At 41.8% G+C, this 27,003-nt stretch overlaps 1 protein-coding gene and 1 long non-coding RNA gene across 15 annotated transcripts in view; one reads left to right on the top strand and one right to left on the bottom strand.

Annotated features, from left to right (window-relative positions):
- LOC309535186 overlaps window positions 1-14,335 on the bottom strand; it is a 65,064-nt gene extending 50,729 nt beyond the window's left edge. For all 4 annotated transcript variants that reach the window (XR_014221078.1, XR_014221079.1, XR_014221080.1 and 1 more), the window contains exon 1: window positions 14,089-14,335. This is a non-coding gene — a long non-coding RNA (uncharacterized lncRNA). The remainder of the gene's footprint in view (window positions 1-14,088) is intronic.
- NTNG1 (netrin G1) overlaps window positions 1-27,003 on the top strand; it is a 229,726-nt gene that overhangs the window by 102,121 nt on the left and 100,602 nt on the right. The window lies entirely within an intron of this gene.

The following is a 27,003-nucleotide window of genomic DNA, read 5'->3' as shown; positions in this document are numbered from 1 at the left end:
ATTGATTTTATGATCGTTCTCCAAACTCCTGTTCAGTCTTTATACATGAATTCATAATCCTATGGCCCACTCCTAAGCACGGGTAACAGTGAGGAAAGGAACACAGAGTGCCAAGACCCTAGTTCTACTGCATGGTTGGTAGCCTTTTAACAGTGCATATACCAAAACCCAGCACATACATAATATCATCTAGCAGTCTTAGTACACCAGAGGTTGCCTTCTGCACCCATTGCAGAGGTACTGTTTAAGAACAGCTGCCAGAGGTGATATGGGCAAGGGATCCACTTATCAATGGTGCCTGGAAAACTTCTTTGCTTGATATCATATTTGACCATCAATGGTAGGGCAGGTGGCCAAGGCTTGGCCAAAATGGCCTCATGGGCCAAATAGAGAAGCCTAGTAGGTTTGATTAGGGCGAAGCTTGCTTGATTTTTAGATATTAACATCCAGTGCTATTTTTCTAGAAAAAGAGGTGCCTGAACTCGCCATGAACACCTCCATTGTTCTCTTACAATGGCAATGGAGCCCACCTGAGAGGTGCCAGAACTGAGTTCTGGTGAGTTCCAGCTGAAAAAAAGCCCTGTTAACACCACAGTCTTGGTTTAGTGAAATAAATTCAGTTCAGTACAAATGTCTGCTTATCTTTTTATCACTTAGCGTATAAAGAAAACATACGGCAGGCAGCAAGTCAGGCCTGAACCTATCAACACAGCTTCACAAAGAAATTGTGTTCTTAATGAGAAGAAATAATTTGAATTTGGGGCGGGGAGGGAATAGCTGGTGTCACAGTTTGTTTTCCTCGTGCCCTTTTTCTAACACGCATTAGCAGTTATTAATTTGAAATGTCACAACACTGGTAAAATGCCATTGGATTCGTAATTGTTATTTAAATGCACAGCTATTGTTTGGGTGGTGAATGGTAATTTTTTCTAGAGATCTCTCTTTTATACCCGTTGGAGGAACAATATCCCTTCATTCATTTTGTATATTTTGCTCACTCTATTCCTGGCAAAGGGGTTCAACCACTGGATATTTTAAGGTAAATATTTGGATTCAAATAGGAGAATTGTTTTAGGGTTCAGCGAGGCCACAAAAATGTTTACAGCACATTTTTAACTCTTCCTGGGTGTACGTTTGAATTGCACCCTCCTATACATACACAAACAAGAGAACTAATCACTCTCCCATTGCTCAAAGACACTTCCGTACTCCTGCTGCAAAGGGTTGTTTCCTAATAATAATTAGGAGTCAAATAAGAGAGAGTGAAAGAGAGGAAGCCTATTGCAAGGGAATTAAAATTAAAAGCCTTCTGAAAGACAGCTTTTTTTAAAAAAAAAAAAAAACCCCTCTCAGTAATCCCATAGCAAATTGGCTCTAAAAATTAAGTGTGACAGTTCAGAGAATTTATCTAATGGTGTTGCTTGTTGGCTAAATCCACCAGTAATCGGACACACACATTACAAAGGGGTTATCTTCTATGTAATCCTATCCTAGCAGATTAAATTCATGTGAAATTTTTGCTCAACCAGTGCTGATAAAGCACCTCTTGCAGAGTTTCCCCCTTTTCCAACTCATCTGGATCCTTGCCTCCCTTTCACTGATAAGAGCTTAATCTATTCCCCCATAAGTAGCGAAAAGATGGCTTTCGCTCCTGGTTGCTCTCACGGCTTCAAAAGAAGAGCAAGCTGTGATGCCTCTGTCATACCTCATGAAAGATGCCAAGCTTTATATTTCACCCGGATGACTGCTAGAAGATGCTACTCTGGAGATCTGGGGGTTTCCTTCTGACTCCTACCCACCACGTACCTGGATAAATCCTCTCCGGTTCTTTTAGGGCTTGTATACACAATCAATTAGCCTCAGATAACAAAACCTCTAGCTCACTTGAATCTCTATTATTTCCCCACGCAAGTTCAAGGGTCAAGATGCGCAGGTCAGAAATTTAGAATGAGGAGTGGAGAACACAAAAAGTTAAAGCCTGTTATCACAGAAGTCTTTTATCAGAAACTCTGGAGCAGGAAAACATAGCCATCTCCACTGACCCAGCTCTGTTGCCCTGACATTTGGGGGGGGGAGGTGGCATCTGGCAGGAGTGGGGAGCCTGCCAGTAGGCACTTTCTGTGGTCACACAGTGTTAAGATAGTGGGTCAAACTACATGTTTCCTTAAATGTGTGATCTGATTAGTATGTTGTTGTCTTTAATAACAGCCATTACAGTTGATTGGGACCTTTGTGATTGTGGAAGTGGGCTGACCCTTTCCCCCATGCCACAGTCCCATCAGAAACCATCATTGCTCCCCGACTTAATTGCTGCAGGGTGGAATCTGTCACCGGTGCCAAGAACAGGTTCCTTCCTACAGCAAATACTAGCTTCTGGGGGAGTGTTTTTCACTGAGACTCCCACCCCGTGGCTGCAGTTTAAAAATAACAAGAGATTCATGAAATCGAATCGTGATTTTAATTTAACATGTAACTTTGCCACAGAGGTTTGCTTGCATGCTGTGCTGCCAGCTTGGAAGAGTCTGGCTCTGCCACTGCCTGTGGAGGTGATCATGTCCCAGAAGGGCTGTATCCCCATGGCTGATAGGAAAAGGATTGAGATGCAAGGCAGATGTGAACTTTTCTGTGGGTCTTGCCCACTTGATTGCAGAGCTTCCTAAAGGGCTGTTAGTTTTGCATTGAGAATCTGCTGACTGCTGACTGACTTGGGGATGGGAGGTGAGACAAGCAGCAACATCAGAGCATCTTAAAAGAGAAAAATTGCCAGAACCATCACAGCTCTGTTGTTCCTGTTTTGGGTAACTTAATAAGAGCTTGACCACTCGAGCCCTAACAGACCTATAACCCTGTTGTTTGTTTGCCATTGTTTGTTTTTTCTTAACTTTAACTTCCTGCTTTCATTTAGTGCTGCACTAACCATGCTTAAGCCCATCTGAATATACAAGCCAATTTGAAGTGGATCTGCACCAAACAAACTATAGTTAGGAGAATTTTGCTGTCTATCTCATTTCAAGGTGATGGATTGAACACTCTGATGTCCCTCTATTCATGTCCAAATGCAAGATTTGCCTTGGTGAGATATATTATGGGTTTCTTGTACATTTGGGATCTTAGGCAGGTTTAAAGAAACAAATAATACTTATCACTATCCAAGGTTTGCACCCAGATTCTGTTGGGTATGTAGAGATGACTGGAGGTACAATTCAATTAAAAGGAAGCCCTAACTGATAATGCCCTGATGGAAGGGAAAAGTGGCTGTGGTGCCAAACAGAAACCCAAGATTAAAAACCAAATGTGCAGATGAAAAGAGCTCAATACTGTATATATGGGGAAACATCAGTTGACTTAAGTAGATTTGAAATTCAACTGCATTCCATATTTGCAAAACAGTTCAGTCTGCAAAGAAGGAGGCCCAATAATAATCAAACAATCCAGGAACCGAATAGATAATTTGAAAATTATGCTATTTGCTTCCACTGGCCTTTGAAGATGTAGAAAGGGAGGGAGAAAGGAGGTGATTTTGATATGAAAGCTACTGCATTCAGTATAAGAGCAGTTACGCAAAATCTTTTCTGGTGCATTAAAGCTGGGAAACCTACCTACTTAATATACAATTTGTTTTCTTATCCAGCTGCATTTTGCTGTGAAATGAGTCTAATGCATATTGCACCGAGGAAGAAACCCTGCGTTCTCATGATAAACACTTCAGCTCTTCCATTACAAGTTGTTTATTCAACTTCCATTTGCTACCTTTCATTGTGTGTTTATTAAGAAAATGAGTAAAACAAAGCAAAACAAAAAAGACAAAATGTGGCTGTTAGCAATTTCGGCAACCCTATTGTGCTGCTATTATTTGGGAAACCTAATAATCCACATAAACTAATTCTGACTTATGGACGGCCTGCTTCACTAAATCAAGGCGATTTTCTCGGGTGAATAAGAGGCGAGTTCAGTGTGCCAGTGCCTTAATTAAAGAGAGTCTCTCTTCATCTTGATCTCATTTTAATTTACAGGGTAATACTACAATAATATCACTAATGGAAGGTACATTAAAGGGCATCAAGTAGTATTAAGTGTACTAAATTATGGCACTTGTGTTAATTAACTTCTGGAGCAAGATGGTCCTAATGGCTGGAAAAGGTCCACTAATGCATAAATAAAGTCTGGCTGAGTGAGAATAGAAATGGAAGGAAGACAGGAGAGGGCTTCTTTCACTCTGTCCACTGCCGACTGTAGAGAGAATTTTAAAAGCTAGACAATGTGAATAAACTGCAAGAAAGCTTTTCCTATTGAACTGTTTAATGAAAAGGCAATTTTTCAGCCCCTGAATGACTCTGATTAATGGAAAAGTTTGCTCCAGAAATTTGATTGTAAGGCAGCATGTGGAAAATTCTAGCTAAGGGCTCCACCAGAAGACATCCAAGTGCCCCCACAAGTTACTATTGTGCCTGAAAACATAACCATCTGGTTCAGATGTAATGCTAGACTATCATTTTGCGTTATGAACAGGAGCTTTGTGCTCATGCCTTCCCCCTCCCCTCCCCTCTGTGGCTATTCAGAAGAGCTCAGAAACTTTCACTTAATGTTTTCGATGAATCGCAGTGTATTATTTCATTTAAGTGGCTCATCTTATCTGCGGCTATTAAGGGGATCAAGCCGGGATGCTAAACTATGGTTTGACATTGACTTGTTTTCCTAAACTAAAGTCAGCTCTGAGAATAGTTTGTCTGGGTTCAGGTTTAGGCTGTATCCATGCTAGGGCATTTATATGTACATGAGTGGCCGTTTCTGTGTGCTCATTTGTGCACCTTCAGCCTCATGTGAGCACTTTCATGTTTATGCCTCTTCCAACTATCTTGCCATTTCCCATCCCGATTTGAAATGCATCTATAAGCTGCATTAATTTCCTTTCGCAAGATTTCTGAACCAAAGTTGAGAGGACTTGGCAGTGTGTGCATTTTGCCATTGTGCCTGAATGTGCACATTCTATGGCTATGTTGATTTCCCTCCTAAAAACATAGAGTTGGATCCTGGCAAAAAGTGCAATTCTATGCATTTCTACTCAGGAGTAAGTCCAACTGAGTTCAATCGAGGTACGTACGGTACAGGATTTCAGATGTGATTGTTTAAAATAGTTACCAGATGTTCCAGCCAAACCCCTAGATGTGTACCTCACCTTCCTGCCTGTGTCTGTTTTGATCTCAAACAACAAAGTTCCTCAAGCTGTTATTCTGCTTGTTTCATTATCCACCAGTTCCTCTTTTCCCATTCTTGCTCCTACCTAGTTAATATACCAGTCTATCCACTTAGTGGATTTCCATGAGACCCTGCATCTCTGATACATCTAGTTTCTCCTTTTTCTAATGTAGTTTGGTACATTCAGCAGTGAGCAATGTTTGGCTCCCAGGCAGCCCCTTGTGAAATTTCGCCTTTCCTGTTTCTACCAGCAGCCATGAATACTGTTTCATTTAAATTTAATAAATCATTTGAATGATTTCAATCAGTAATGGGGGTCTCGGGGTCCTACAGGCCCCCATTTTGTGACTTGAATTAGTCTCAAGAAAGGCCATACATTTGCAGAGGTATTCCTGAAAATGCTCCAGAATTTCCTTAACCATATCCTAAACTACAGAATGAGAAAATAAGTAGCTACTGACATTTTCAGGCAGATTACTGAATGGTGAGCATTTAGTCACAGTAAAATTGTAGGCATGTTGACTGAAGGGGGGGGGGGAGAATGGTAAACTATGAGCCCCTCCCCTTGGGGAAACTAATTCAGACTCTGAGGTGGATTAAATTTAAATGTGAGGGACAAAAACAGAGCTACTGTTATTGCTGGGACATAGTCGCAAAGCCCTGGGACTCAAATACAGAAGATTCCAGCAGAGGGAAGAGCATAAAAATAAAATGAAAGGCTTAATGGTATGTATTGCAAAGGGACTCAAAGATATTTTAAGTTCCAGAATAAAGCACTAGTTCTTGTATTGAAGATCTGAGCAAATGGTCCCTGGATTTCATCTTGGCAATTATTTCTGAGCTCAGAGGAGCAGAAGTCATCCACAGCAATCGAAGTTTCATCACCTGATCCTTAAATACCTGAATTCTCCCAAGTAACTGCATAGAAAAGGATATAATGATAGAAACAACATTGACTGATATTGGGTTCGAATATTATGCAGTGCAGAGGAACAAGAAGCACAAGTGATTCATTTGTTCCCTGTGTAGGACGCAAGAGACCCACAATTTATAAACTTTAGACCCACAATTGACAATGGTTTCACTGAGTACCATAAGGCTCAAAACACAAGGGTTCAGAAAGTCTGTAGATACTGAACATAACTTGTGTAATCAGACTTCAGGAGTTGAAAGGATTGGCATGCAGGGGTTAGGCCTTCCCCTTTTCACTTGATGCTGTTGCCACTGCTGATCCAGTTCTGGCTGCCTTCCCTGTACCATTCCATGTCATGCCAGCTCCACTGCAGAGCCTGAGGCTGACAGGCCGCTATTTCCAGGTGCCTTTCTCTTCCTGCTCTTTATGCTAATCAGTGGTGTTGGTGGTAGCAGCTTCTGATAGAGTTCACAGAGAAGGAAGGCGGACAGTGGCACTGGCCAGTGTGCAGATCTGGGTTCCAGCAGCATGGGCCCCATGCTGGCAGGTGTTAGAGGCAGTGGAGATGGGGAGATGGCTTTTGCAACCTGTCCTGGCATACCCTCTGCAACTTGCCTGGGCTATCCATTCACTGCCTCTCATCACAGTGTAGTTTGCAGCAGCACCTGCTTGCCACAAAGCAAACTTCAGTGTGACAACACACTTGCATTTTTATTATATAGTAAGAAATCATCATCATCATCCCTAGGAAGAGAATAACAGAGGATAGCACACTGCCCCGGGATGTATTATAGAGAGGAACCAACATGCCCTTGAACAATATGGGCATGCCCATTGAAATTATTAAAAAGGTTCACAGGACCCCAGGAGGGGGGAGATCAGCAGCCAGTAGCCATACGTTCTCTACACTGGTGTAAGTTTTGGTAGCGCTCCCTGCCGGCAAGGCGTTCAACACCAATGTGAAGGTCTTATGTGCATATCGATGCAGACACACTTCACATTGCTGCCAATTGCATAGCCTTTAGGGGGAAAGAGTCACGATCTTGCACCATTCCCTACAATGTGTGAATACCACTACTATTAATAGTGCTGGTGATTATCATAACAAAATAATGTTAATAAGCAGCAACATAATGTTAATAAGGCATTGCAGTAGTTGGACTAGATAACCCTTAGAGTCCCTTCCAACTCTGCAATTCTATGATTCTATAATAAAGAGCTGGTCTAATTTAATGTTTATCAAAAGTGTTTAGATAAACTTATAGTGCAGTGTTAAAATCTCCTAATAACGTCTACTTCATACTGTTAAGGGGAGATTATAAAATCATTGTGGTTTGAAACATTTATTTAGAGCACCTGAGGTTTCTTTTTAACAAAAATAGTTGCATGAGCTTATCACATTCCTTTGGGACTTTTGCCACTTTTTAGAGTGACTGCATCTAACAATTCTTCCAATTAAATTCCAAACTTAATTAAGAGAATTGGCGGCCGGGGGGGGGGGAGCTTATGTACTTATGATCTTGTCAGTTTATTCACAATTCCCCTGTGCTGGTAGAAAATATTTTTATAGCTGCTGCACTATGTCATTAAAGAAAAGGAGTGCTCATCTTTTCTAAACACTTCAAAAGCTTTTAAAGGAAACATCATGAATAAAAATGAATGAAATCAGTTCAACATGCATTAGCCGAGTTTAGCAGCATTTGAGTAAACTGCTCCGGATTTCCTTGGGTTACTGCCTGTGGTCAAGAAGGTTGTTTATGCGTTGTAACCTAATTTGGATTTCAAAAGGTTCAAATAGTATTGTCACTTTAGCAGCAGTTCCATGCATGCATGAAAGGTTGCAACCTGAGAATGTTTGGATTTGGACTTTACTCCATTGTAAGTAGAGCCATCAACTGAATTGAGTTTCTAGCTGATTAACCACCTGTATTTTAACCATACCCTTCAGCATCCCACAAATGAAACAGAGACAAGCCCATGCATGAGTGCAAAGGACAAGAGTCCAACCATCCAGGGATGTGTTTGGACAATGGTAGGGTCCATAGAATCTAGACTTAAATGTAGCACAATGCAATATTGTGGGGGTAAGTTCACTTGAACTCATTCAGGGCTTACTTGTGAGTAGCCAGACAAATGAATATGCTCTTAAATTTCTAACAGATTGCTCCTGAAAATAAAAAGAGTGAAACTATGCATAGACTAGTTGCATGAAATGCCTGTAGAATGCATACAGAGACTATATTGCATATATAATAGTTGAAATGTGGCCTCATTTTACAGATGAGAAATACTGAGGAAGAGCAGTGACTGAGAAGCCCTGGATTAGCTGTTGAATCCACTTTAGAGAATTTTAAAGCAGAATTTGTTTGTTTGCTGTTTGTTTATGAGACTTGCTAGTTGCTTGTTACCCAAAGGTCTCACTTACTAATAACAAGCAATATCACCCTAGTCTTATCAAAAGACTGCAAACCGAAAAGATGTCAATGAAGGCACCAGACAAACCTTGCTGGAGAACCCACTCTGCTGTTAGGAAGCCACAACTGAGAAGATCCTAGTCCTTTTAAAGCATATACAGATTGCTCTCCCTCACCCTTCAGCAACTGAAGCCATCCTCCATCCAGACACTTTGACTTTTGACCTCTGCCTTAAAGCCCCAGAACCTTTCTCTTTAAAATATCAGACACTTATCCCACCTCCACTGCTGAGAAACAACTCACTCCCAATTCCCCACACACTTTGTCTTCAGCAACATTTCAGAAAAAAATTGTCCTCCTACCCAGAAAATTTTTCCTAATCTTCTTGCAATAGGTAATTTTTTGTGTATGCTTCCTCACCGTTCTTTTATTTAAAAATAAATAAGTGAAATGCCTCTAAACCTAGCATTAATTTGTAATTAGATTTATTGCCATATTTCATTACCAGACTGCATTATATACAATAGGCAAAACTGAGGTTACACCTACAGAAATGAAACCAGAACTTGAATGCAATACCAGCAAGGGGCCCCTGTAAGATAACTCCAACATACAGTGGTGCCTCGCAAGACGAAAATAATTCGTTCCATGAGTCTTTTCATTTTGCGATGTTTTTTGTCTTGCGAAGCACGGTCCGTCGCAACTGCGCCTCTTCAAGCAGCTTTAAGAAAAAAGCGCAAGACGTTTTCGGCTTGCGAAGCAAGCCCATAGGGAAATTTGTCTAGCGAAGCAACGCAAAACCGAAAAACCCTTTCGTCTAGCGAGTTTTTCATCTTGCGAGGCATTCGTCTTGCGGGGCACCACTGTATACCCTCCAACACCTTGAAACCAAAATCCAGGACGCCATCTTCTGAGATGCCATCTCCCCCTATTTTTATTGCAAGACCATGGCGGCCATTTTGATTGCTGCGACCTCACACAATTTTGTGCTGCAGTTCCCCCTCCCCCAAAAACGCTTTGGGGGGCACAGCTCCCCAAAACACACATTTTGGGGCGCTATACAAAATTGCATCCCTGAAAAAACCAACACTTTTGGGGGGGCGGGGAATTACTGTCCCAGTCAGTTGCCAGGCGGCAGTACTGTAGACCAACTGAAGTTTCGGAGGCACTTTGAAAAGCAGCCCCATGGACAATGCATTTTAGTATTTTAAGATGAGTATTACCAGAGCTTGGGTAACAGAGGTCAAGCTGTCCTTTGACTGGCAGAGGACACAGCTAGCTCATCAGCCTTAACTGGTGAAATATGCTTTATCCACTAATTCTATTTGGGCAATGGACTCATTAGGTGATATAGTTCTGCCTTAGCCGGTTCTTACAATATTTCAGTGTTCCCAGACAGGAACACCCAAAATACAAAATGCACACACCGTGCACAATAAATACAAAGGACACATTGTTTAGACCATTCATCTCTAATTTTGCATATTGACTGGAATTAATTAGACAATCCTTTGGCTACAGGCTTCCAGCCATAATTATGAAGCATATGAAGCATGTAAAAGCTTTTGTTTTCTATTCGGAGTAGGTCACTATGCTCTTCAGAGCAATATAGTAAAGCTATTAGAGTATAACAATTCTGAAGCTCAAGGATGAGCTAAATGGATCCCCTTGTGATCATAGGCAGCACACTTCTAAGTATAGGTACTGGATGAATAACAGGATATGTGTCACATCCGTGCTGTGCTTCAGAATTTCTAGAGGCATCTGCCTGACTACTGTTGGAAAAATAATGCTGGACTGCATGAAGTTTGAAATGCAAACATAGAAAATGCTGTTTGGAGCAACCCCAAATATGAGCCACTATATCAGTGATAGGGAACTTATTCCATCCCAAGGGCCACATTACCTTAGGGGGACTGTATGCCTGTGGTAAAGCAAAATTGGGTAAAGGGGTGTAAAGCCAGAGGTTTACACACACACACATCTATCCTTCATCCAGACATTATCACATTCAAGGACCCATTCCAGCCAGGCAAAAGTACTCAAGGAGGGTGCAGAACAGGTCTGGGGAGATGTATGGTCTGAGGATAGAGGGTGTGGCCTTATTAGTGTCCTGAGGGTCAGCCTGGAGAGTTGTATTTTATCCAAGGTCCTGAGGTTTCTACCTACCCCTATTCTAAATGTTTCAGTTCCCCTTATAGATCAATTGTCCTTAGTACAGGCATAGGCAAACTCGGCCTTCCAGATGTTTTGGGACTAAAACTCCCATCACCCCTGGCTAACAGGATCAGTGGTCAGGGGTGATGGGAATTGTAGTCTCAAAACATCTGGAGGGCTGGGTTTGCCAGTGTGGTGTAGTGGTTAAGAGCGGTAGACTCATAATCTGGTGAACTGGGTTCGCATCTCCGCTCCTCCACATGCAGCTGCTGGGTGACATTTGGCCAGTCACACTTCTTTGAAGCCTCTCAGCCCCGCTCACCTCACAGAGTGTTTGTTGTCGGGGAGGAAGGGAAAGGAGAATGTTAGCCGCTTTGGGACTCCTTCGGGTAGTGATAAAGTGGGATATCAAATCTAAACTCTTCTTCTTCTATGCCTGCCTTAGTAACTACAACCCCAATCCTTAAAGAAAGGGTCTGTTGGGGATGGTGTCAATTCAGTTCACATTTAAAGCCAAATTTATCAAATTTGCACTTTCTGAAACAATATGAGAACTGAAACACAGCCATCCTTCAAAATTCACGCTTATCTAAATTTTGCAGTGCCCTTCTCCCAACCAACCAATGTTTACAAAAATGTATTTATTAGCTGAAATTTGCATAAAAATAAATAAATGAAAATAGCATAACATGTATTACTTTATGAGAAATTGCTTGCCAAAACGTGTGCATTGGTCAAAGCTGCATACAAAAATATTTTTATTAGGAGAAAATCACATTAAAATGATGAATAAATTTCTTGAGGATTTTTTTTAAAGAAAATCCACAAATTGCTGCAGAAATGTGGCAAATTGAATTTAAGACTGGAAAAATAAAAAACAGAGAAAACAAAAATTGGCAAATCCATCCCTACTCAGGAATTCCTCATGGCATATCACCATGTCCAAAACTGCCATAATGGTTCTGGATGTGAAAAGGCCTTTAATTGAATAGAGTGGCTTTATTTACCAGTGATATTTACAAGAAAAATTATTATGAATGTGGAATGTAATTCTTTTCAAATTGAATCATCAATATATACACTTCCCAGAGTAAGGGTAATTACTAATGGGCACGTTTCTAATATCTGTCTCTCCTTAATAGAATCACTAATGATAGCTATATAGAGATTCTTGGAATCTCTGCTGGGTAACAGGAATTTACTATTTATTTGTACACAGAGATGTAGCCCTTATATCACCTGTACCTGAAAATGCTTTCAGTTTGGTACAATATAGTAAGCATAAATGGCAAAGAGTGACTAATAATGAATTAAATTTCTGGTCTCAGTTACCACTGTATTGATTGGGAAGGTAGCTTTAATTAAATAAACCTATTACCTTGGTTGTTTTTTTGAACATCCTCAGAAATATTAATTTGAGATATTGGAATAATGGTAAGGAATTAGCTACCATATGCTAAATAAAGGATCAGGACTACCTGATATCAGACTATACAGTGGTATCTCGGGTTACATATGCTTCAGGTTTCATACGATTCAGGTTACAGACTCCGCTAACCCAGAAATAGTGCTTCAGGTTAAGAACTTTGCTTCAGGATGAGAACAGAAATCATGCTCCGGCGGCGCGGCAGCAGCGGAAGGCCCCATTAGCTAAAGTGGTGCTTCAAGTTAAGAAGTTTCAGGTTAAGTACGGACCTCCGGAATGAATTAAGTACTTAACCAGAGGTACCACTGTATTACCTTGTGTCAAGTTCTGTAGCAATATCTGACCAGGTGACCTAGATAAAAGTATATCATTTTACTGTCATTTAAAAATGGAACCAATAAAGGGCAAGATTATAATCTAAGAGTCAATAACATTTTGTTAGCATAGTAAAAAGGAAAAGTCAACCTACCCACTATCTCTTATCACAACTAACAGTATTCTATAATACTGAGTTTTCTCCTCTGGAATTGCTGAGAATTATCTCATTGTAATATCTGTCTCAATTGTTTCAATTTATGTATCTGTTGAAAATAATTTTTTTTACTTTTCATGAAGATTTAAAAAGGAAGGAAGCAGGCCATTGCATTTTTAGTACTCTCCACCCCCTTAGCAAACTATAAATGCCTGATCCAGAGACAGTGAAATATATGTTGAAAAACGTTTACAGAAGAATGCATGTTGTCCCTTAGATTAAAATGTTGAGGCTGTAAGTGGCATTATCTGATTACATCTATATAAATGAGAAAAGTTGTTGGAAGTGTTAAATCCTTAATGCTGACATATTTCAGATCTTCTGGACTCATCTAAAAGGGTTTTGGCAAGAAATCCTGAAAGGATACAATTTTCTGTGAAATTCTTAGTACTCTAAAAACTGTACTGTTGGGATACCTAAGGGATTTACCCTGAAAGAAGACTTGGAACTGATCACTTGCCAGACTCTGTGTTGTTTGACCATTACATGTGACTGGCACAAAAGGATATGGATGAACACAATTTTTTAAAACTTACATATTGAAAATCTAAGGAAGCAAATAAGCTTGTAGAAAAAATAGTTTTAAAAATAAAAATGGTGTGTGCACACACACACATAGCATACTCCGCATTAACTGACCCAAGACCTTCTACAAGCTGCACATAGCTTGAACAAGGCAAACAGCACATTCCTCTATGACTGCCAGGAGCCTAGAATGATAGCAGCCATTTCCCATGGCTCTTTATTGTCTTCTCCATGACTTTGAAATGGAACATAATGTAGCAGTGTTCCGTTATGGAATCAAAGGAGAGAGAAAATATCCAGCAGCCAGAATCTCAAGGACAATAAAGTGGCCTGTTTGAAAGGCTGTAATACTGAATGTATTATCGATGCAGAAACAGTAGGCGCAAATGACTGCATTCAGAAGGAGGAAGAGACAATTCCAAATAAAAATGAATGCGATATTGTCAGGTTTGAATGTTAGATTCAGCATGGGTTAAGGGAAATGTATAAACTTGAAATTTCCTCCCCCTCTCTACTACATGGACTTCATTCTCAGGAAAGTAGCATTTGGAGGGGCACGGAACCCAAAGTGCGAGAAAAGCAAATAGATTTATAAAAGAATTTGAGTTCCAAATCATAGATTTTTATACTGATGCACACATGAATACAGGCTTCTGCATATGTATCCCTAGGAAATGGGTTCAGGGGTTGCCAACCCAGCACCTGAGAAAAAAATGCCCCTCTAGCCTCCTTAGAAAGAAAGTTATGGAGCAAAATCTGCAGATACCTGCTAAGTGATTTCTAATTGTGGTGGGGGCACCTTTTATATTTTCCTGGTACAGTCATACCTTGGAAGTTGAACGAAATCCGTTGCAGAAGTCCATTCAACTTCCAAAACGTTCGGATGTTCTGCTTCCAAAGAACATTCACAAAACGGAACACTCACCTCCGGGTTTGCAGCATTCAGGAGCCAAAACGTCTGAGTACCAATGCGTTCAGAATCCAAGGTCCGACTGTACGGAGGAATGCTCCCCATTGTTAATGGGCAGCAACAGCATCATAATCTCTGTGTTATCAATATTGTGTGATCACTACAGTCAGGACCAGCAGTGCATATCTGACTTCCTATTGCAAACATAAGGTAGTGAGAAGTGGTTGTCTCTCTAATTTTATGTTATGCCACGCCCCCATGGCAGCCATATTGTGTTGTGTTGCACACACATAATGGCAGCCATTTTGTGACTGGCACCAACTGCACTCTCTCAAAATTTACATTGTGCTTACTGGACCAAAAAGATTAGTGACCTCTGGGCTATATAAACAGATGCTATGTATGTAGGCATGCTTCAGTAATTTGATTTTGTATACTGACCCGAGTTTACCTGATCCACACCTCTTGGATTATGCACTGGATTTCACACATTCTGAAAGTTTTGGTCCAGTTCTCTTCTAAAACAAGTATCAAAACTTTTTTGATGCATATTTTGAGAGAAGATATAAATGGGTTTTCTTGAGGTAGACATATTTAAAAACGCATATTCTGAGAGAAAATAGCTTTGAAATATTTAATATGCTCTCCAGTACATAAGAACATTAGTATTACTACTACTATTACTATTTTTACTACTACTACTACTACTACTACTACTGCTACTACTACTACTTACCTATCCTTCACCCTAATGTCCCAGGGTGGGTTACAATATTAAAACACAATATTAAAAACAGTTTAAAACAACTTGCAATATATAGGCTCCTAATTGCAGCCATGACACAAACCTAATTAGCTATGGTAGTGGTGTAGTGGAGACAGGGGGAGGGGGAGTTGTGGTTCAAATTTAATTGCTTTCACAATATGCAAAAAGATACAGATTTGGATACCACAAGGATATGTACCCTGAGATGTGCACTTTCACACTCGAGTAGTTCTTTGCCCCTGACTGCTTTTGAGTTGCTCAGCAACATGTGGTGCATAAATCATTACAAAATGTGTTAAATGCAAATGGTTGCTAATAGGGTAACCATCTGTTTGATGCTGCGAACTTTATGAAAGGAGGTAGTGAGCATTTCCTTTAGTAAAACACGGGGAAAGTTCTGCAATTATCTGAAGTGGCGAGGAGGGCAAGCCCAGCAACAAATCAGCCACCTGGATTACTGTCAGCAGCAGCACCTTATATCCTTTCCATTTTCCCATCAATTTCCACAGAGGTAATTTGGCACGGTGGCATGATCTTGACTTCAAGACCATATCCTGGGCTGCAGCAATCTAAGCCACCATTGCTTCTTGCAGCTTGATTATTAAAACTCAAGCCGTATTTGTTGCCTTTGAATAGTTCATTAAGGAACAGGCTGGCCTACCCTCCCCAGGGCATCTTTTCATCCACAAATATAATCGGACTCTCTTATCCCGCTTTACCAGCAGCCTCATACCCCATGGAAAAAAATGGATAATATTTTGTAAGTGATACATCAGTGACATTTTCCTGCCCGATAATGTATTGCAGTAGACTCCATCAGTGTGCACTTTCCATCTCGTAATCTCTCCTGCAGTATTACTATTAAAGATCTCTCTTTTTGCAAGGAAGGGGGAAATCGATTCTCTTGCCCCAGACATACATTAGTGGATGCTGTCACATACCTTCCTAATGAACATTGCTAGGCAGACTTGTGAGTGACAAGGTAATGCATTAGGAAATTACCAGTGGGACACATGAAGGGCTGAATAATCCAGTTGCTTGAGCTTAATACCACAGTAGCCAAGCTATACAGGAGAAGCTGTAAACTACCAGCACCATTATCTGTTGCAAGGGCAGCTAATTGTTGGTCCATGGACTGCATCAACTCCCTGCCCTAATTTTGTCTATCTCTTCCTCCTACACACACATAACTCTCTTATTTACCAGATTGGAAGTGGGGTGTGCTCCTTTTTATTTATCAAGCACTTCTTCCTTTGGGAAGCGAGGTTGCTTTGGGTTGCAAGGCATCAGGACTAAACAAGGGACTCTCATAGCAGGAGTCCAGAGCCCATACTTGCTGGACCACTGTAGGAGTTTGCCATACGAGATAGCTGCTGGCTTTCATTCTCATGAGCATCACCACCACCACAGTTCAGGAGTGATCAGGAGACACAAGAGACCAAGGCTAGTTTGCACATCTTACCCTCAAGTGCATACTGAGCTGCCTTCCCCTCACTTTATGGCTTAACTTCCAGCTTGTTTCTAGACTGCCAGGTCACTGCCTCTATTCCCAATAAACCTTTCAATTTATTCCAGAATCTCCCAAACCAAGCTTGTGTTGTGCAGCCCGACATAGAGCACATTGCACATTCCTGGAAGAGAGAAGAGTGTGGAGTGCAGTGTCTTAAGAGGTGCTGTAGCTAGTGAACCAGCCATAGCTGGAAATGCACACTCTAGTGATCAAGGCTAATTGAGCCTCCAGTGACTATGTTGGATCCAGGAGCTACCACAAGCTGTGGATCTCTTCTTTACAGGGAACTGCGGTCCTGTCTGGAACAGCCTTTTTCTCCATCTCCAGACTTGAGAACACCTCTTGTCTGTTTTGGATTCAGCTTAAGTTTATCGACCTGCATGCAGCGCTTCACTGTGTCCAAGCACCATTTGCTTGTAGGCCACTGCTTGGTATTAGACTGTGCATGTATCAGATCAGAAGCTACTGTTGCCCCCCCCCCACCTCCCTGAACAAATTGAACAATAAGTCCCTTCCCTGTACTGGAACTGCAGAAACCTGGAGATGTGAGGGGCATTAAGTGCGTATCCCCTGCAGAGAAATACAAGTGTGTGTGTTTTTCGTATTGTGTGTTTAAAAGGGAGAGTGGGATGGAGAGAAAGGAAGAGGGTGTCTTAAAACCTGCCTTCTCTTGTCATCTTACACAAAGCAACTTGCTCACTGAAAGTACGGTACGTATCTTGACAACTTCTTTCTGATTTAGAAGGAACCCAGGGGTGTTCAGACAGGGTGGCTGCATGAATGAGGCACATGGAACCTGTCAAGGATGTGGGGAGAGTCCTTTGACTAGTACTTTGGCACTACTTTTGTTGAACACGAGCATTGCTCCAGTTCCCAGAACACTACATATTTTTAATGTGAGTTGCTGGTGACAGGACAGCAGCGGGGCTTTTGATTGTTTCTGACTTTTATATCTGACGAATCCAATTTGATTCATTTTTGCTGTTTAGCAATCTAGGGCAATACAGGTACAGAGATTTTGAAGGTACGATATGCTGATGCCATCAGAGGCATGTTGATAATTGCAACTCCTTTCCTCTTCTCTCTTGGTGAAGCCACTTGAGAGAAACGGGGCTGGTTTGCATATGCTCATGTATCTCAGTGGAAGTACTCAGGCTCCACATTAAAAGCTTTCGTATCATGTTGCGCCCACTCAAACACGATGCTTCTCAATGGAATCCCATTCACACTTTGAGCTAAGAAAGCAAATGCTGTACGTGCAGTTGTGAACTGCCCTTCACTGTGTTCACTTCCTGCAGGTTGCTTTATAGACAAGTACATCACTCAGTTTCTTATCAAGTGATAGCTACAGTCATCATGCATGTGTCTGAGCCTGCTAAGCTGTATTGGGACTAAGAGGGCATTTGAGTTATCACCCTGAATGATAGTATGCAGCAACTGCACCCCTTTGCTGTTTCTTCACAGCCCTGAAAGGTGATGTCACTAGGGGGCTTGTTTCGTTTGGTATACTTAGCTACACATCTCCAACTGAGCACATACCGGTACTTCCCCATATTTCATTTCAATGTAGATTTTCTTACTCTGCTCATGGAAATGTTGTACTGTCTTCTTCCCAGAAATTTCTGGGTCCTTCATATGCTGACCGCTTCTACTGTGTCATGCTCAAATTTAATTAGTGAGAATCCCCAAGATTCAGTTACCTTAAACTTGGGAGGAGCTCGCACAGGAGTGCTAAATAGAGTCTCCGTGTGATAGGAAGACTCCAGCTGATTGTATTAGCTCCTGATTCTTTCAGCTGCTACAACCGCATGTGGAGAACCCCTTGGCGTCGTCTCTGACTGCCATTGCTTGCTCTCTCCACTTCTGGCAGCACCCAGCTGCTTCTCTTAGTTGCAGAAAAGAACAAAAAATGCACTGCATGGAATCCCCTGCATGACTAAGTTTTCCTTGTTCTTTTGGTGGCACTAGAAGAAGCCAACTGATGCTGGAGACTGAGTGGGCTGCAAACTCGGAGAGAGATGGAAGAGTTCTCTTTGTAGGTTGTTAGAGCTGATATCTGCTACAACTGCTTGGCAACTCCTCGCTGTGTGTGAACTCTGGGGCTCCTGTGTCAGCCAGGTCTTGGGGGTTTTTTATTCCATGCCTCTGTTATCATGAAGTCCTCTCCTCCAAATTCTTGAGCAGTGGATTGCAATCAGGGAAGAACGTGATGAATACATGCTAGGGTAGTTTTTGATAGGGCAAAATCCTACTTTCTGATGCTTTTCCAGTTATGCCAGTAATGCTGACTGCAATCATGACAGATAGGAACTGACTTTCGAGTTCAATGCTTTCAGTGAAAATACTTTCAGGTGCCTTAGGAATCCAATAAAAATGCAGCGCTATGTATTCAACCATACATTTTTCAAAGCATGAATGTTTCAGAGCTGCAACAGGCAAAATTATAAACAGATCAACAGAAAAGAGAAAGAGTTGCCCCAAGAGAAATACATGAGACTTCTCTTGAACCAGTGAGGCTCCTAGACAGCTGCTTCGGGCACAGCAAGGCACACGCACAGGTGACAATGTGACAGCAAGTTGCGTGATGACTTTTGTCAAGTACATTGTCACCATTCTGAATCCAAAGTACATTTGCCTCCGGGGGGATTTGCACATCTGCCATATATTTAGATTACTTTTATTTTAAAGAAACACATGCATATAATTCATATGTAGACACAAGAGTACAAAAGACAACCATGTGGGAGGCTAAATTCATGCAGGCATTTCTGAGCTGGCATCATACAAATGTGCTAATGTACTAAATGATGCGATAAAACCTACTGTTAGGGGGGTTTATCCAAGCACCATACTTTGGAGTTACTCTGTAGCTTTGTCATTTTTGTAGTATTTCACCAAAATGTGTGTAAGGACTGAGCTAGCTGCGAGTGGAAGACCTGATCTCAGCCAAACTCATGAAAAGCGTTGGAAGGCAGAGTTCATTTAGAGGGGAGAAGTGGCAGGTGTTGTTGCTACTTGATTCCTTCTGACTAAATCTTCCCTACACTCTCCTCCCCGACCAAGATTCAGTGCCGGGGGGGAGAGCAGATTGCTGGGGGCGGAACAGGAGAGAGGTCACCACCCATCACTTTTTATTCCCAAATGACACCATCCACCACTTTTCCCTCTAGATTTTAAGCAGAGATCCAAGTTCCCAATTCCATGTCTCTGTCACAGCATTCTGATACATTGCTTTGTCAAAACTACCACACAGCTGCTAGCTGCGCAGGAAGAAAAATAATAATTAGGGCTTAATGAAATCAATGTAGGTAGCCGTTTTGCCCCGGCATATTGCTCTGTTTCTTCTAAGCTGTGGTTCGCAGCATTGTTGCAATCTGCAGCAGTGGTAAGGCAAGAAAGTACAACACACACTGGCAGCTATAGAAGCAAGAAATAAAGGACCCATGTCCCCATGTTGCCATGTGGAGCTCTTTGGACATTTGCTCATGTGACAGGGCAGAATGAGAAATCAGAAGAAAAACAGAGGTGTTGTTTTCATGAGACTTTGACACATGAAGGGGCATCCCATATAGAATAGGGCTGTTATACATCACCTCTGGCTCCATCCATAAAGCCAGGTGGTACCATTGGTCCATTCCCCAGTACCCATTCATTAGGCATGGATACATAAGAGGCCTATATAGTAGGACAGGGCCACTCTTCTGATGGTCTGGGGATGGGGCAGGGTAGTGAGCTCACAACCTGGTCCAATCTGATGCTGTTGACAGTACATCCATGCAGCCTTGACCTGCCATCCTGTCTCATCCTTGTACTGTCCAGATACATGGTGGTGACACCGTTCCATGCATGGCACCACCTCATCATACCAGCCACTCCTGCGGGCACGTGCAAAAGAAAGTCTTCACCCATGCACCTTGCACTTGCTCTGGAATGCTACGTGACCAGGGCTCCATAATGCTTAGTGAGCTACACATGCAGGCTTTCCTTTGCAGATATCTAAGCCTAACTTGGTAAGGCTGGTGCCTCCATGAAGTCTCAAGGGCAAAGCCAGAGGCAGACTTTCAGTGCCGCATCCTAAGCGTGATGCCTCTGGATGCAGTGCAGCCATGAAGGGGGCTTCTGTGTGACATGATGTTACCACACAATGCATTACCTCATTCCCAGTAGCGTGGACATATCATGCCATCCAATGCATTGTGTTACACTAGGCATTTTTTCTGGGCATTGCAAGGCAGAGAAGAGGAACAGGCAGCAATTGGTCTCTTCTCCACATTTTGCAAAAATAAATAAATAATGCAGCTCTTTTCAAAGAACTTAGAAAGATGCAACCTTTCAGGAGGGAAGAGCAATGAGGTTGCAATGGAAGTAACTCTCAGCTTTCTCGCTCACCTCCTCACACTTTTTATGCAAGTGTGTGAATGAACTGCCCACTGAGGTTACCACTAACCTCTTTATGTTTGTGGATGAAATTGGCTCTAGCAGATGGAGCTGGTGCCACAACAAATCTCCTAGTTTTTAAGGTGCCATGATTGTTGTTGCTTTTCCACAACTCTCTAGCACAGCCTCACCTGGAATTTGTTCTTTCAGTGCTTGTGGAGACTGTCAACAGGAACAATGTGTCTCATGCACAAGCTAAATTTCCCCCTGTGTGGGAAATTAAGGGGGCAGAACTCCCACCCCTTCAGTCATGCTATTCAAACTCCTTGCCTTCTCTCCTCCCTCCCTCCCTACTCTATCCTTCAGTCCAGAAGTGCCTTCGTATTCCCTGATCCTCTGCTACTTAAGCTATCATCTTGGCAAATTTCTCCATTGTTGAGGAGGGAGGAGGAGTGTGTGTGTGTGTGTGTGTGTGTGTGTGTGTGTGTGTGTGTGCATATGCACTTTCTTCTTATCTAAGCTGCTTCAAAGCCTGGCCAGACATGCCTAACCAAGGCCTCAGCTGCACTCCATCAATTTCAACCTACAAGGGCCTGCCAGGCCGGTTCTTCCCTGACTGAATTAAGCTCTCGTGGACCAGTGAAGGTTTAAGGTCATCCCGTCTCATTGTTTCACTGGCATACACCCAGTGTCGGGCTTTCAGACCCTACATAAGATGCTTACTCTAACCCAGTTTTTCAGATGCAAATGTCTGTTATGCACACAAGCATTTCTAATCCTTGGGATGGTGGGCTATTCCTGTTTGTTTGTTTATTTTCAGATTATCTCAAGTATTTCTTTGTGAGCAGAAGCAGCTTTTGCATTTTTCATTGCTGAGTGTGGCTGAGCACGGGAAGCCTGAATGACATTTTCAAAAAATGGGGGTGAGGGGGGTGGAGAGGGAGGAAGAGACGACAGGATTGTAAAAAAAGCGAAGTCAGGCAAGGCAGAGTCAGGAAGGTTCATCCTTTAATATAGGCATTGTTTTCGTCAGCAGTATTTCACAATCTGTTTTTCCTTTATGACAGTCATAAATTATTTATAACAGGCAATCTATTCCTTAAAATCTTCAGTTGTACGTTGTTGTTGCTTTTGCTGGTGGGGTGATCCCAAACTCAGGCGGGAGGAGGGGCTCAACAGAATATTGATTTGAAGCATTTGAAATATAAATGAAGTTGTTTAGTCCTTTCTGGTAGATGGAATCTTAAAGCAATTGGGTCAAATTCAGCAGACCAGCAGGATCCAACCTTTCTCTACCTCCCCAAGACAAAATATCTAAATAAATAAAAATGCTTTAAGTTTGCATTAGCAAACAGCAGAGCTTTCTGAATTGCACCTCTCATCCCACTGTCATCCGTCTTTGAGTTAATCAATATTTCTGAAAATGAAAAATAAACAAATGAAGAGAGATGCATATATTTTCATCATTGTGACTGATTGCATTTTTACCTCAGGTTGGTCCCAATGAACTCAATCCAGTGCTCATCACATGCACTTATGGAGCAGCAGGTATATGGAACAGCCATTTAATGTGTGCAAACACACACAGTTCCTACTACACAGGCTGAGATGTGTCCTCTGCCCTCTTAAATCTCTCTGGAGCACCAGTGGTGATGAGCAAACTAAGCTATCTTAATGAACGAAACACCAGGTTCACTTATAGCCTTGCTGCCCATGAGTGCCAGTGGCATTATTCCATAACAGATTTTTATAGGGCAAGCTGTCACAGGTAGTTACAAATACCATATTTTCAGCAATAAAAGATAAACCGTTGGCTTATGAAACAAACATATGGAAAACACAGTTTCTGAAGTGCCTCTACTTCCAGACTTTTTTCTGAAAAAGTTTATCCCTTCTGAGAGCACTGAGAGTACATTCCCCTTCATCTCAGTAACACAGCACCAGTAGCTTGAAGACGGCACAAATACAACGGAAGGAAAGAAGAGCCTCTTTCTTCTGTTTCCTCTTCCTGTTTCACTGCAACTGCTTCTACGTCCATACAAGTCAACGGGAAGATGCAGAAGCCCTATCAGGATGGGCCAAGATTGTGATTTCATAAAGAAAACAGTGGGATATGTTAGTGTAAATGAGAAACAGTGCCAATGAGAGCTGTGCAATAATAAAATTTAAGTAACCCATTTCCAGCCAGGATCTATTTTTGACCATGGGAAGCAACCCAGAAAACCAGTTCTAACCAAATTCACATGGCACAGTCAATCAGCCAAGTCTGATTGTCAAAACCTCAGATGGGGAACCATTTCCAGCCAAAGAGCCATCATTTACTTCCAAGTAGCCTTATGGGAGGACGCGGGTGGCGCTATGGGTTAAACCACAGAGCCTAGGACTTGCTGATCAGAAGGTCGGCGGTTTGAATCCCTGCAACGGGGTGAGCTCCCGTTGCTCGGTCCCTGCTCCTGCCAACCTAGCAGTTCGAAAACACGTCAAAAGTGCAAGTAGATAAATAGGTACCACTCCGGTGGGAAGGTAAACAGTGTTTCCGTGCGCTGCTCTGGTTCACCAGAAGCGCCTTAGCCATGCTGGCCACATGACCTGGAAGCTGTACGCCGGCTCCCTCGGCCAAGAAAGCAAGATGAGCGCCGCAACCCCAGAGTCGGTCATGACTGGACCTAATGGTCAGGGGTCCCTTTACCTTTTAGCCTTATGGGGGCCACGTCCCAGCCTTGAGTGAGGCTGGGGCCAAGATTGGCAGAGCAACTCATGCAAATGTTACCTTCTACAGTAGGCTAGTCTCTACACACACATCTGCACATCTCTCTATCTATCCTCTTTCCAGACAAGCAAGATGCACGGTTGGGGGTCAAGGATACATTCCAGCCTGGCAGAAATGTTCAAGGAAGATGTGCAGCTGGGCCACCGAAGGCTGTCACATAGAGAGAATCCCAAGGACCAGATAGATTGGCTCAGAGGGGCGCAGCTGGTCCTTGGGTTTGAGGTTCTGATCACAGTCAAAGGCCATGAAAAAAATATAGTACTAGATGAGGATTCAGCTGCACTGAAGAATGCTGCCCCTTTAAGAAAAGATAGTGCCTTTCCCCCTTTTTAGACCTCAAGGCAGGTTAGGAAATCTAGGCACAGCAATATTCTAGTTTCTTTTTTTCTTTTTTTTAATGCTTTATTGGTTTAAAAACATAACAAAACAGAAAACCAAATCAAGCAATATATAGCAACAATATATAGCAATATTAACAAAAAGCAATCCAAAATAAACACTCTTTACGTACCAAAAAGAAAGACTAATTCCATCCTTTACTAATTCTACTGTGACTTCTGCCCCCCCCCCCACTGTGGTTCCTAAATTCCCTTTCACTGCACACTTAATTTTATCTCTCCTAGATTCTCTATCATTTTTGTTCTGTAACAATCTCTTGTTTTCAAGCAGAAACGCAATCCAAACCTGCCAATGAATTGGTCATATTGCAATGTTCTTTTAGGTAATCTCTATAAATATTCCACTCTTTGTTGAATATTTGATCTGTATGGTTTCAGAATCCTGCAGTTAATCTTGCTAGTTCAGCATATTCTAACATTTTACTTTGCCAATGTAACTTTGTGGGCGCAGAGTCCCCTTTCCATATTTTAGCAATAACGATCCTAGCTGCTACTACCGCATCCATAAATATTTTCCTTATTCTTTTTACGATTTCAATATTCTAATTTCTATTGACTCTGCCCAGATCGGGAAGAAACCTCCCTTCCTCCTTTGCAATCTAGTTTCAGTTTAATTCTTCAAACCTAGAAAGAAGGGTGGACTCACTCGTTCTTACAGAACTCCACCGAGAACTCTACATGGAACTTCATAAAAAGCGTCTAACCAATTTCATTCAGAGCCAAAAAAAACAGCCTATTGGAATGTTAGTATGTAGGAATGAAAAATCACGGGAGACGAGAGAGGCAGGTGCAACATGAGGCGTCTGTCATATTTCTGCATGTGCCTTGTGATCTTTAATAAAGAGTATGAGAGCTTTGTGGGGTTTTGTTGAATATCCAGATTGAGAGAGAATTCTCAGGACGGACTGGCTAACCCACTACTATTTATCTCCTCTGCAATGCAGAAGGGAACCTTGAGCAATTTAATATATGTGAATGATCTCTGGAGTTTCAGTAGTCATCCTTCTGATAATTTAAGCTAGCAATACTTAAGAGATGCTTGAGGAATTTGATCTCAGTGAATTACGATATGAAATATCAGGAAATATACATTTCAAGCATTTTAAATATGTGTTTTGAGAGGATTTTTTTAAAAGTTGTTTAACGTGGAAATAGAATGAATATAATTAGTAGTTGGTTGTTGTTGTTTTTTAAAAAAGTGAAAGTAGCATGGCTCAAAAAAAAAAAGAGGCAAATTAATCGATCCCTAGTAACGCTGTCTCACCCAAAAGAAGCCTGAGTGTTTCATGCTTCCAAACCTGCCAATTTTCAAAACCATTATTTCTGAACAATTTTCTTAATTTTCTGAATTCTAAGCCAAAACCAAAACAAACAGACAAAAAGCCAAGAAAGACTTCAAATATAAAAGGGTTGGCAGCCTCTTTTTTTAAAAAAAAAAACAACAACACCCCTGTATCTCTAGTCCAGCATAGCTTCTCTTGTTGAATTTCTGCCTGTCACACATATTTTTATGGGTACTAACCATGAAAAGGTTGATAGGTGCTTCTCTGTATCAGTACACCTGGAGAAGTGCCTCACCAGATATGTAATTATGAAGGCTGCATGGTTGCATTAAAACAAAAATGCAATATAAGCAGTATTTACTTGCTGTTTTGAGTTCAGCAAGCTTTTCTCTCTGGCGGGCATTCCTGGAAGAAGGTTGCAGTATTTCTTGCCAATTGCTAGCAGTTTTAATTCTGTCCTTCTGTACCAGCTCTGTCTACATATTCTTGGCATGTCCTATATTTATTCCCACCTGTTAACATAAGGCTAGCTGAACTTGGCAGATCCGATATTTTCATAGGACTCACAGAGAGTCTAGTGAATTAACTGCTCAGCTTATGTATTAGGCTTTTCCTTGCTTAAGCGGCCAGTCTGACTGAAAGGTTCCTTCCACTTTGAGTTCTTTTGAAATATGGCCAGTCAATCTTTTGAGAATAGACTAGACTAGACTAGACTAGACATAACGAAAGGAAAAAAGGGGGACTTGTTCTCGTCTCCAGTAATAATAATAATAATAATAAATTTTATTTATACCCCGCCCTTCCCGGGTCAAAAACTGGGCTCCAGGCGGCTGACAACATAAGTACAGCATAAAATACAGTACAAAAACATCAATAACAATAAAATTCAAAATTCAGAAAGCAATTTAGGGAAAATAAGCATTAGATAATCCCCACGGCTAGCTGGCTGAATTGGTCCTACTTGGGCCAGCGAGGAGGCCAGGGGAGAATTAGCTGTGGGGCTCAGAGCGGGTAATCTTCATAAAAGAGGAGGGGGGGAGAAAAGGGAAATAAAAGATCAGGCTGAATTCAAATTAAAGGCCAGGTGGAATAGCTCTGTCTTACAGGCCCGACGGAAGGAGGTTAAATCCTGAAAGGCTCTAGTCTCATGGGACAGAGCATTCCACCAGGTCGGAGCCATCATCCAGTGAGGCTTAGGTGTGGGTGTGAATGCGAAGTGTGGAAGAAAATGATAGTTGTGCAAAAGAAAGCAAAGTGTACATTACACTGACAACCACTCTAGCATTGAAAAGCCTGTTAGAAGGCATCAAGGATCTGTTGGAAGTTTCAAACAACATCCATTCATGACTATTTAAGACTCCCCTATTGTACCAAAATGCATTTGGAGACTGTATAAATATATGTAAAAATAAAGGATTGCAATGTACCTGAGGCCACGGATAAGTTTTAGAACCAATCCCAGGCGGTCTTGAGCACAGAAGTGCTTCAGTGTCTATTGAAAACAAACAAATGCACTGCAGCGGTGAGCAGGTTTTCCTGCTGTGCGTTTCTGTACTTACCGCTGATTTGCTCAAATATAGCTCTCTTCTTCCTGCATTGCAATGGGGATGCTATTGTGCTAAGAGAATGCTGTCTCCTGAGTTTTGTACAGCTTGCTAGAGAAAGGTGCTTGTTTAACAGGTAGTGATGGTCAGTGATGTTTCTACGGATAAGAATGGAGGTTATGCTTATCTGCCGGAGTCAGGCACTGGATACAATGGTTTTGCAGCTTAATCTCACATGAGGAGAGACAGACAGACTGAGAGGTTGTTTCCACCCAGTTTATT

The sequence above is a fragment of the Podarcis vaucheri genome (assembly GCF_965113315.1).
Source record: "Podarcis vaucheri genome assembly, chromosome: 6".
NCBI lineage: Eukaryota > Metazoa > Chordata > Lepidosauria > Squamata > Lacertidae > Podarcis > Podarcis vaucheri.
Note: the sequence above shows the minus strand (reverse complement) of the source record. Positions and strands in the feature narration are given on the sequence as shown.